We start from the raw sequence: 12,987 nt of genomic DNA, 5'->3' as shown, positions 1-12,987 counted from the left end.
GCGAGTCAAGGTTTATTTTAGGGGTCCTTCGTACATTCTTTTTGTTCGCAAATTATCGAATCATTTAAAGTGAACTGCTCACCTTACTGCTTGAGTGACTACGCACGCTCAAGCGCGCTCTATTTCTTCGCTACTCCTGGCAGAGACGAAGTACGGCCGCGCACCGAACGAACACCCCTCACCGCCCTCGGCGCGAAATGGCCCGACATGGAAAACAAAAGGCACAACATGCAGCGCCGCGCAGACACCTGCAGCCGAGTCGCGACGAGCGCCGCACCGAAGTCGGGGGATCGATCGCGTTGGTCGCAAACCAGGGAAGAAGGGGGGGGGGGAGGGAGGGGGGAAAGAAGATACCTTGAAAAACGGCAAAGAAAGAATAACGTCTTCTAGCGACTTCACTGTTCCTGAGAGGTGAACGAACGTCCCAAGGGAACCACGACGCACTGCGAGAAAGTGCGCTACATGCGTCAAGCGAAGAAGGCTCTCGGAACGACCGGCACGCAGGAGAGCTGATGTCGCGGCGAACGAACTTGAGCCATAAAAGGCGCGTGATGACACTCGGGAACCGCGCGCGAAGGGACCGAGAATGCGCACTGCGACACAGCCTTCATTGTGCGTCCCCCAGAATTCCGAAGAGCTGTGTAGCTTACTAACATGTCTTTCTATTTAACGTACCGCTGAGAACATGATCGGTCATAAGCTAGTTCTACAAGGCTTTTACTCCCTTTTAAGCGAGCTGAGATGCACAGCACTTAGCAGCATTCTATTCCTATTTCCTATTCTATACAACAACAACAACAACAACAACAACAACAACAACAACAACAACAACAACAACAACAACAACAACAACAACAACAAACATAAGTGTATTTTATGTACTACATTAATTAATATGTATATAACTATATTGTGTAGCCGGCCATATTATTTACAGGATGCAGGTTGTGCGATAACGCTGAATTCAAGCAATGCCAAGCCGAATATTTTCGAATTCAAAGTTTCAATCTGTTGAAGTTGTTGCGACTAGCACAGTGATCCATTAAATTAGGAGCGAGATATCTAATCACAATAAAAATTCACATTTCTCGAGGAACCTGCGTCGCTGAAAAAATTCGTGGCCGAATTAACATAAGGAAGTGTACACAAATTTAAATATATATATATATATATATATATATATATATATATATATATATATATATATATATATATATATATATATATGTATATATGCATAGCGTAGTTCACAAGGCTCATATCGTGAGTTCGTTTTCTTAGCCAGACTATGCCACACGTCTGTCATTTCTCCCTGTATATAGAACAGTGAACAACATTTATGTTCCCTGCTCTTTCAATTCCCCACTTCCCTTCCTTCCAGGAAGGGACATGAAGATTCTGTACAAGAAAGCTCTGGTGTTCCTAAATTTTCTGCATGTGAACTGTTAGTGTACTTTCCAGTCATTGAAACACCTTGTCATTTCCGAATGAAAAATATAGGCTACAAAACATTAATTAACAATCGGTGACGACATGCTCACAGCAACGCAGCAAAAACAAAAATAAATAACAGTTGACGTCATTCCGGAGGGGAGCGTGCTGCTAGTACGTCACATAATGAAAAAAAGATCAATTAAAAACGGCCCCTGTTTGTGAGGGTCGCGCAAACATAATGTCATCGCGCAATATTAAAATGGAAACCTGCGGTACCTTACAAAGATAACCAAAAACCAGTGCGTAATATACAAGTGGCGAATGTAGAACCGACATACACAGCGCTGCTCTTCTACGTCCATCCCTCGTTTTTTTGCGTGCTGGTATTTGACGATCGCGAGTAAACAATTAGCCCGAATCTACGCTCTAGTGAAGGATAAAAAGAAAGTCTTGCTAGGTGTAGCGCGTGAGCACGCCAATAAAATAAAAGAAATCACGTTAACGTAATTTAATGCCTCAACCCTTCAATGCCCGCTGGAGAATATTATCTAACCGAGACAAAGTGGAACCATTTCCCAGTTTAATAACGAAGCGACCAACAGAATTTCCTATAGTGACATGCAAGTACAGGAGTTATGGTTAATTAACACACGTCACCTTTTTGCAGTTCTCCTCAGGAAGTTCTGCTTCCTTTACCGCTGTGCTGGTGACGAACAACCGACCTCGCTGACACGCACACGGCGCCGCGAACAGGTGAAACAGCCGTGGTGGGCGCGAAATGAAGTTTGAACCACACTTGATTACCACGAAATGGCGATACATGAGAGGAAACAACGACGAAACGCAAGAGAGAGAGGAAGTGAGATGAGCCACCAAATGAACAACACTTTTGAAACTAAATGATAACAGAAGCAAATGTCACACAAGTAACAGATAGAGTGATTTTTTTATCTTTTCAATTTATCTTAACAACATCGCAAAATGATGCACTTTCCAGTGAATCATCATGCACTCCATATAAAAGCTTGATGAACATCGGCATGAACATCGGCAAGTGTGCTCCATTGCAAACGAAACGCAGTAGGAGATGAGCAATGCAGTTTTGGCAAAGCTCTCGAAGCCACGGCGCATGCGCCTATTTACCCTGCTAAGCGCCCTGCAAGCCGCTTAGCTATGAAAGCGTAGGACAGCAGTCATCCCGTCGTTCTCTTTCGCAGAGATGTTCATTATTCACGCGTCCCGCTGGGAACAAGAAAGGACGCGAGTACACAAACGTGGAATGCATGCGCCTCCTTTCCGATTGGCTTGCGCGCTCGCTTCTTGAAAGCCCCACGTTACACACGTCAGAGATGTTTCGCTGAAACCCGGCAATACATTTCTTATGAGGCTTAACCCGCGCGACCTGCTCCGCGATGACAGAAGGGTGAGCGCGCGATTCGAGAAGAACCATGGTAAGATGCGCTCGACGGGAGGGTCTGTATTGTTCGTTTAACCTTTCGGATAACAATGAACATTCTATGCCTCGGGTGCAGCACGCTCGCTCGGAGTCTCCTATAGCGCGACGAATTCACAGAGCGGATGATGTCGACGTCCACGCACGAGCATGACGTCGATCAGATGCAGCGAATCGCACCGCAAGAGGAAGACTGCATAGCTTTACTGCGCGGCGTGTTTCGCTGTCATTGAAGCGGACATTTGCTACTTCGTGGACAGAATCAGCGTCGCGAATCGTCGTGTGAATGCAGCTTAAGCGTAAAGCAGGCTTCAGGTTGAGTGACTGACATGACGGCCCCAAATGAGTTTGTATAATATGTCTGCGCGCGTTAAAGAGGCACGAACTGGTGGCACTTCATTCCAAGTCCTCCACCATGGTGCCACTGCAGAACTTGGTATTTTGGCTTCTAACGTGGAGCCTCCGATAATAAGCAATGAGTGAAGATCAACTTTGACATGCTACTCGAATTTCTGAAAGGACAAGGCGCGGTTTGTCTCAAGCTGGACTGAGTGCCTGGACGGAAACCAGCCGAACAAAGATAAGCGCTGCAGCATTGTCCGTGCTCTTGAGTGCATAAGTAGGCAATTAAGCAGCGTTATTTAGAATTTAAACTAGCCAGAAAAAGTGCCACATGACTCTTACCTAACACACGTCTTTTTTTTCTGACCTAGCTCCCTTTTTTCTTACTCTAGGCGAATAGTTCCAACCGCCGTGCTCAGCGCTAAGTCAAGTCGGAGAAGGAAAAGAAATGCAGCTATACAGCTCGCTTTACCAGCCGCCATCGCTCAGCACCTATGACGTTTTACGCTGCTATAAGGTCGAAGCTTCGGTTGCGGGTCTTCGGTTGGCGCTGTACGCCCGGGTGCGAGAAAAAAAAACATGAAAGGAACAGGGGCCTGTTAGAGAAGAATAATAACCTTGCAGAATAAAAATCAGTGCCAAGCTTTCTACTGCGCCATATCTCGGGGTCTAAAACCTAAAACGGCGACCGATTAAAATTACGTCGCAGTACGGGCTTATCAAGGGTGCACCAAAGAAAGCGGTGGACATTCGGCAGCCGAAATTAATGCACAAGGCACTACCAGCTGTAAAGAAATGGAGCGTCCACTCAGAGTGTCGGATGAAGGGATAGAGAGCGCTCAACAGAACCAGTGCAACAGTATGGCAGATAATCCCGCTGTCCTAAATTATTTTTTTTTCCCTATCAGACCAGCTCGTTCATGAGCTTGATGTCAAAAAAGATCGCCAGCATACAGTGTTTTTCATCCATTCCAGTTCTTCGCAAGACTTTCACCTAATTTGAGCGCTGTTGATTTTCGTCTTAAACATTGCACGTCGTTTTTGGATCATGACCGTTTGTCAACGACGTTAAATTTCCCACCGAATTGATGGCATGACAAAAATTTGTATTCCCCAGTCTGTCGAAAAAAGCATCAATGTAACGTTGACCGTCCCAAATATCTTCTTTCTCATGAAGGGCGCCGCAACCGACGGCTGCAAAGCTGAAGCGTCAGGCTTGAATTTGATGGAATGTAGTAACCTTGCAGAGAAGACTGATGGATGACGGCAGCGAATTTAACAAGCTGTCGTATTCTCACGCCCGCGTGCCAACTTACATACACTGGTTTTCCGAGAAGCGATAGTCGATGACGAATCCATATACAGGCAGGAGCTATTTTCGCAGCGGCAGCCATGGTTCAGCCAGCAGTGATCTTCTCCAACTTCCTTCCTCCGAGCGCCTTAAAAAATAAAACACAACTAAAAAATATTTTTTTTTTTCCGGAACCGCATTGCGAACCACCAAATAAGCGCCGCGTTCAACCTTACCGAGTTTATAGCGCCGAAGCGGTGGGCACGACGCCACCCGCCAACCGATCGACGTTTATTTCGGGAGGCCACGGGCGAGCTGGTGCTGGGAGAAAACCGATCGCGTGACCACATACGGAGGGATCGGCGCTGGCTAGCCAGTGTTCCGATGGCCACCGCATTCTTATTCTTTTTTTGCCTGACTTAGCACCGGATACGCTGCCGAAAAGCCACGACACAACATTTTCAAGTAAACGAAGCAACCATGGGAGCACGAAGGCTGTCTGTAAACAGAGGTAGAGGAGGACGCCTACCTAGTGGGCAACGATTTGTCCTTTAGTGGAAGCATCAACTGCCGACTCCTATACAAAAGCGCTGCTTGTGAGCAGGATGACATTTCGAAATGAAGCAGCCGACGAAAAGAACGGGACAAACCGGACCGCGCTATTATGCGGCAGGCACGCAAGCCATGGCTCACTGACCGCCTATCCACGGACTAGATTTCATATATGTGTATAAGTACTGTAGGCACACGAGGGCATTTTCTTGGTCGTCCACGTATATAACGGGATAATCATTATACGTTACGTAAATACCTATATAGCCAGGACTATTATTCATATATAAAGCAGTTAGCACACCGGTTTTACATTTGTCTTACCAAGCAAATGATAACGCTCTCCACCGACATTCACTGGTGACATAAGGGCGTGCTACTCACGAATGCGAACGATATGGAGCACGACTGCTGGGGCACCCGTCTTTGCATTTACAGCTAGCATTACGCAACCACAGTTGTTCTAAAACTCCAAGTTACGCGGCAAGCTGCAGCAGCGCAGGCGGGAGAGTTGGGCAGAAAAAAAAATATACATATAAGACGAGTAAGAGAAACGGTAAAAGTCTAACAGGAGGAAAAATGGAGTTGATAAAGACGAGAAGAAAATGCGAGGAAAAAAAGATAATTACTTAACAGAATACCTAGAACCTTTGAAAGAATAAGATGCAACAAGTTTGGTCATGCATGAATGTCGTGCATGTCAGGGTCGTCTCGTCGCGGTACAAAGGTTAAACACGAAAAAGAAAGCTTGCAGCAGGAAAGCACTCACAGCTCCCAAAAGTAAGCTCGATACACGAAACGGCGACGACGACGAGGAGGAGCCGCGTCTGTCTGCATCGGATTTTGCTAAATCAATAACGCCATTGTCTTAAACCGAACGCAGGGCTCCGTATCAAGCAAGCGCGAGAGAGAATTCATCGACCCCAACGCCTTACGGCGTCAAAAGCGACGATCAATCACATTGTGGTGCACGTATTCCAAGCAAACAAAAGAATCACGGAGAACGCTCAGACAAGAGACTGAAAGCGAAAATCGAGAGCGAAAATTATTTCGCTAGAGACAAGAGAGAAGGTGTGGGGCACACGAGCTCGAAGAAATAACTGGAAAAAATGGTCGACGTCAAGCACGTCATGCGTGAGCGATACGTGCTTTTATTTTCACGAAAGTTGGGAAAGGACAAGCGGCAACGACGGCACCCGCAAACAAATAAAGGGACAGAAGCTCGTCTCTCTAAAGCATACATGCACGCACGCCAAGAAGAAAGAAAAGCATGCTCTATAGTTTATTTCTTATCGCGCGCAGTGCCATCAATAATACTTAATGCACTGAACTCCGTCAAAGCGACAGTGTAAAACGATGTCTTTGTAGAATTCCTTCTGCGATGAGCCTTCCTGCAAATAACGGTCGGCTTGTGCTACACGTTCAGTTTTTCGACATGGACGGGTCCTGCAAAGTATTAACGTTCCTCTCAGCATCGACAATCGTTGCGTTTATTGCTCACAGACCCCCCCCCCCCTGGCGCGCTCAGGGCATATACAAGCTACGTTTGCATGAACCCAGTAACGTTGGATCAAGTCAGCTTGTTGGTTCCGTGCAAGCGCTCGCAGGTCGGGCCGAGCGCCGAGGAGAGTTCAGTCAATCCGTCTGCATGGCGCAGGTTGACTTCCTCAAACCATTTGGCAAAGTGCACGTAAACGGGGTCAGGTCGGGCTGCACTTTTCTCATTCGACCCACTCGAATCGAGCACATGCAAACGAAGCCACACAGGGGTGGCATTTTCTCCAATCACTGACGACCTACAACGCCACCTTCAGTTTGCACCGAGCACTGACTAAAACTATAAGAAAAACGGTCGTTGGCGAAAACGACGTACAGTTACACAAGTCGGTGTTGCGCTTGTAAGGAGCAAGTTGAGCGTACGCAGGACAGTCGCTCACGTTGTCTTCTTCATCTCATATGTTAAATTCCAACTTCAACGCAGCAAAACGCAGAAATGAGGACGCTATGCAGACTAGTTCCGACACTTATTCGTAGGCTCTTCAAGGCACGAGCCCAAAAATAACGGTAAGTTATCGGGTAAAAGAAGGAGGTATATTAGCATCAGCACTCATTACAAAGTCTTGTCAAAAGAAAGAAAAATGTTTATCAGAAGGATTTCACGCCTCGCGTCATGCCTGTATGACGACAGCGGTGTGTTGTGATGTGTGTTCACCTAGTTTATCGAGCCCCGAGTGATTTCGCATTTCTTTTTTTTTCTTTCCTTTTTTGCCATTATTTTATAGTGAAAACGTTCAGCGTTAGTCCTGCGTAGATATTGTTCGGTGGCGTATAAATCTGGCGCCGGTAAATCATCACGCGAGCTTTCGCAAGTTTGTGCGCATGCGCTTCCCATCAGCGAAAAACCTACATCACTTGTTGTTGTCATCATCATCAACGTATTAGGCGGCAGAACATGCTGTGAGAAACGAATTCCCATCACTATGGATATATATCGCACGCTTGTATTTTGTCTCCATTTCCTCTAAAAAGAATACCAATTACGTCAAGCGAAGTTTCGGCAGACGTGACCAATGAAAACACATTCAAACGATACAGTCCCACGCACGTTCTGCACGTGGCTCAAGACGACCAAGGTCACGTCGTTCGCTGCAGGCGAGAGCTTCCACAGTGCTGCGTGGAACTATATACAGCCAGGATGTGTAACATACGCCAGGCAGAGCGGAACGCGCCACAAATGAGCATCACGCTGTCCGGCCGGGGGTTAAAAGAAGACAGGACGGAAGGGGGAGCGAACGAGAAGCAGAGTGCTGTCATTCACGGCGCCTAACACGACGTCCGGCCCGGGACGAACGCGTCATACAGTCGGGTATGAATGGGCGCCTGATGCCGGGACAAAAATTAGGAAGAGGAGAGGAGGACAACGATGAAGAGGAGGAAATTGCCGTTCAGCGTCCGCACGTGAATGCGCGAGGGTCGTCAGCAGTGGGGGCGAATTCCGGAAAGTCAGTCAGCTCGAAACAGCATCCGCCGACGTAGGATGGATGCAGCTGACACATCCCGACTGTCGAGGGCAGGAGGACAACGGCTGGTGCGACGCTGTTCCCTTAGAAAACGCCAAAAGTGCAAAAGGTACCGTCACCGCCCTTTCACTCACTCAGGTGTGCCCGTGCATGACGACTGAAGAATACAGAACATCGACCTATTGTGCAAGGCCACTGCACCTATCTTCAGCTCCCTTTGTCCTTCTATTCGACGTCGCACATCAGTTGCCTGTAGGCACTGTATGGCGCATAGGAGACAGGCATGTTAGCATCCTGCAACCGTGAAATGCGCCTTTAGTCATCGCTTCCCATCTCTAAGCTACGAGCTTGAAATTAACTATCGGGAAAAGTACCCTACGTATACGTCAGCGTATCGCTCGCCTCCGTCTGTGAAGTTAATGCACCCTACGACGCTGTCAGTTAGACGTATACGTTTATACACGTCCGACAGTTCATGCGCGACGCTTCTTCGATGCGATGACCATCGATTGAATGTCGTCGCAAAAGACTTCCAGCCCAGCGCTTACTTCCGCTGATGTCCCGAGTTTAGAAAATAATCGCCAGCCAAATAAAAACAACATACCGATCTAACTGAGTTTGAGGATCACACATATATTCGCAGCTCGTGTTTCAGAAAGGCTGCCCTATTTTACATTGATTACTATATCTGCTCCTCCTTCACGTGACGGGCATCAAAAATATCCGTATTGGCACGTATATATCCCTAACGGGAAAATTGTCGTCCACGCTAGAGTATAGGCACGAAGCTATGAGGGAACGCGAACTTATACTTGCGGAGAGGTCACAATTTTCGCTTTCACAAAACTACCTCCACTTCGTGGATTACCGCAAAAGTGATCTGCGATATTTCGAGCGACATCCAAACAGTTACCTTTGCTAAACTTATAATCGAAAGCATACGTTCACGTGCTCCCACTAGTAAAGTGTGAGGCCAGGGCGCTCAGCGTTGCGCGCTTCCCATCGTGAACGAACAAACCGTGTCATCAGTCGCCACAGCGAAAATAATATTGCCATGACCTTGACACAACTTACAGCCACTCGGTGCAATTCGATGCCACATGCTAGGTATGTTGGGTGGCTCCCAGAAGAAGACAACGACGAAGGTGCCAAGTCATCTTTATAAAAGATCTATAGCGTCCACCGAAGTCTTTTATGGCTTTGTCTTTGACAATATGCTGTTGCACCAGCGCTAACTTGTGCCAGAGGAAAAAAAATGAAAAGCATCTCTAAAATAATTACAATTTCGCGCTCCCAAAACTAGTTCCTGCTGTACGCACGACGCACGACGCTACTGCAAATTGTGGAAGCGATGGCCAGAGTAGCAGCCACATTAAGGTCGTAATGTTACGCCGTGAAGCGAACGGCACTCTCAACCGAGGAAGGAAGAAAAGCCCGGTTCTTATCCAAACTCCTTCTCGGCAGTTGTCTCAGTGTCGTCGTAGAAGCGCCGCTTGTGAGATGAGCTCCGAGAAACTGGCAGGCCAAATAACTTTGCACTCGGCTCGGTATACGATGACGCGATGAACAGGACGGCTCTCCGTGTTTAAGCGCGTGTTTCCGCGAAGGGAGCCACGCTTCAGATACGGGCAGAACAGGGGGAAGCAATCGGCGTCCAGCCCGCCAGCGAGGCCGGCAGTACACAGGGACACGCCTATTGCGAGACGTCAAGGTACGCTGCACAGTCGTTTCGACATCTTCCTTAAGAAGCAACGTGGCTGGCCGACCATTAAATATATACGTGGACAGCGACCAGAGCAAGTCGGCAACACTCGGCGAAATCAAAGCGAAAAACATGGTAGCGGCTGCTAGCATCAAGTGTTCCGTCCTTTTGTTCATATTTAGTGACCATGCCTCTTTCTTTCTTTCCCCAGTCTTCTCAGCCGTACCACTGGCTGCAGCTGCTATTCGTCGATGATGTCGGCTGCATTATGCTGCGACTATTTGGTCGGCTCTAACGACTTCCTGGATTCCATGCAAGCAAACATAAACGATACTTTCCCTTTCCTCTTTTCTTTATTTGTCTGCTTCGAGGCCCCCTGCGTAAATTTTACCGCGAGTCCCCATTACTCTCTGTTAGTACGGGCATTGCAGTCGCTACATGTTTGCGTTCACTATATCCTACCCACAGCTTCGACAAGTCAAGACGTGGTGTCGCTCAGTCACATTACAGACCACACGACAACTGGCACTGTCCTTGGCGAACATAAACCACGAAGGAGTGGAAGGCGTTGAAATGTGAAGTCGTCGACAAAAAATGAACGTGAATGAAGTAGCAGCCGTAAATCAAAATCGAGGAAACACAGTACTTACCCTCGAGAGACAGGATACGCGCATCACCCTGTGAAGCGCCCGCCCATACAGACACGTATAGCCACGTACCCGCGTCGGAAGCCGCACCGCTTTACAGCGCTGCGTCAACCCTCACCAAACACACACACAACATTGGCATAGAAAAATAAAACATCGTCAGAGAGTGCGAAGAAGATGGAGAGAGATGAAGTCTTACCCGCAACGCCCTTTGCTGTCGGAATTGTCGTACGTGTATTTCTCTCCGCTCCGTTGGCGAACACAAAGGCTCTCTGTTGGCGCATGATAGCTTCAGCAGACTCGAGATACCCATCTTATTCTTTGTTGCGACACCAGAATGAAGTAAACACCGAAAGCGCCAATCGGTTCTCTGGGGAGGGAGGGCGGGCGGCATGCGACTCGGGCTCACCACGAAACAGCTCGAAGAAGAAGGAATTGTAGACACTGGGGAATCTCTCGAATTCGCAATGTCTCACGCGCGGCCGGAGCGACTGTGTAGAGTTCGCCGGTTCGGAATAGCTGAAAGTCGATTCGCCGCGCATCCGTTTATTGGGCGGATTGACTTTCGCAAAGCTCAGCACGCGCGCGTTATCTCTCTCTCTCTCCAACTTTCTTTCTGTATATATTGCTTCGCGATTCGCTTTTACTTCTTCCGCCAATCTGCCGAACGTGCTTCGTCTACAGCCAGACAACCGACCAGAAAGAAGCTAAAGAAGGAGAGACAAAACGGAATGCAAAGATGGCAAACAACGACAAGTTTAAGCATTGCGCAACGCCGAGTGCTTGCGCGGTATCAATGACACAGAGCACACTGCGTGACCAAACAATGACAGCGGCAAAGAAAATTGAAAAATAGGCAACGGCAGGCACGCGTGTCGTGTGTACTCCGGCTAAGGCGATGCCTCGTAGAGAAAGCGATGGCTGACACGGGCCAACCAAAAGAGAGCACCCAACGCAGCCAAGTTGAGCACGCTCGAAGTTAAAAGAAACAGCCACGTACTTCACCATATTTGAGCGCTGTGGTCTCATCGTCACCACTTAGCCTCTCTACCAGAGGACAGACCACACACATCTTTCAGCCAAACGATAACCGCATATGATGAATCATTGCCAGCTTGTTTCACTCCGGCTGCGAGACCTTCGATTTCTCCATGGTGCCTCGCTCAGCCAAAAATCAACCTCACAATACCTGGCATCTCGAAAAAAGCTAATCTATCATCACCAGCCCTTAGAGAGCTCACGGTACTACATTTGTACGAGAACTACCGTGATTCTACGCATATTTACACAGATGGATCTGTCCTTCCAAGCAGCTTCGTGGCGGCAATCGTCATACCAGGGAAAGTTACAACAATCAAATTTAAGACGACCCACGCGACAACATCGACGGCAGCAGAGCTCGCAGCGCTCTTTACTGCCCTTCATCACATTGGTGATGAACCGCCACACAAATGGACGATATTCTGCGATTCGAAGGCGGCACTGCAGTCTCTACTGTCACCTTTACGACGCGGACCACACGAACAACTAATATTCCATATTACAGAGACGTTACACCATATAAGTGATGCAGGCCATGAAATAACCTTCCAGTGGCTTCCAAGTCACTGCGGGATTTTCGGCAATGAATGGGCGGATCAAGCTGCCCGCTCAGCCCATACTGAAGAGCACCACGTCCCAATTCCTCTTTCTAGAACTGACGCAGCACGGAAGCTCCACCTACTTGCTCGGCAGTGCACGGCGTCGCAATGGAATGAGCCACATTTAAGAAATACGCGACTGTACTCACTTGATCCCACATTAAGTCGTCGAGCGCCATCACAGCTTCGCCGTAGAGACGCCACGCTTTTATATCGACTTTGGTTGGGCGTTGCCTTTACCAAAGCCTATGCATTCCGTATAGGGATGACCGACACCGCAACCTGTGACCACTGCGGCCACGAAAAATCAATTGACCATATTTTGTGCGCCTGCCCGCAGTACAGTCCACAGAGGGAATGCCTTCGCCACGAACTTGACCAGCTGGACGACCAACCGCTATCAGAAAAAAAAAAAGAATTTTACACCATCGAAAGGACCTACCGTCACAGAAGAAGGCCGTGCAAGTCCTATTGCGCTTTTTGCGATCTACCGGCCTGTGTGAACGACTTTAACTGGAACGCCTCTTGTGTGTGTGTGTGTGCGCGTGTGCCTCCGTGTGTGCGTGTTTTTTTTATGTTTTCCTCTCTGGCCTCTTTATAACCCCTATCTCCCATCCCCAGTGTAGGGTAGCAAACCGGAGACCCATATCTGGTTGACCTCCCTGCCTTTCCTCTTTGTCTCATTCTCTCTGTGGTTAAAAACCAGATAACCAACGTGGAAGTAGCGAAGGAACCCGTAAACTTTTATTGAACACAGTATGAAGAGTTGAAGCGAAGAAACGACGTAATAAGAGACCGGCTTTCGAACGCTGGCAGCGTCTAGCGTATTGTCGTTAACGCCTAAACATTCTAAAATGTGCCTGCAGAGGCATCAATCGAAAAATTCTATATGCGGCTATAAGTTAA

The 12,987-nt window shown here is 48.0% G+C and overlaps 1 protein-coding gene across 7 annotated transcripts in view; it reads right to left on the bottom strand.

Moving 5' to 3' along the window:
• LOC135910078 (galactosylceramide sulfotransferase-like) overlaps positions 1–12,987 on the bottom strand; it is a 184,324-nt gene that overhangs the window by 133,115 nt on the left and 38,222 nt on the right. Inside the window, exon 1 of one of the 7 annotated variants that reach the window (XM_070537784.1) lies at positions 2,092–2,201. The exons of the other annotated variants lie outside the window; for them this stretch is intronic. The gene's annotated coding sequence lies outside the window, so the exon portion shown is untranslated. Of the gene's footprint in view, positions 1–2,091; positions 2,202–12,987 lie in introns of those variants that run through there. 7 annotated transcript variants of the gene reach the window in all.

Source organism: Dermacentor albipictus, chromosome 4 (genome assembly GCF_038994185.2).
Source record: "Dermacentor albipictus isolate Rhodes 1998 colony chromosome 4, USDA_Dalb.pri_finalv2, whole genome shotgun sequence".
NCBI lineage: Eukaryota > Metazoa > Arthropoda > Arachnida > Ixodida > Ixodidae > Dermacentor > Dermacentor albipictus.
This window is presented reverse-complemented; position numbering and strand designations above follow the sequence as displayed.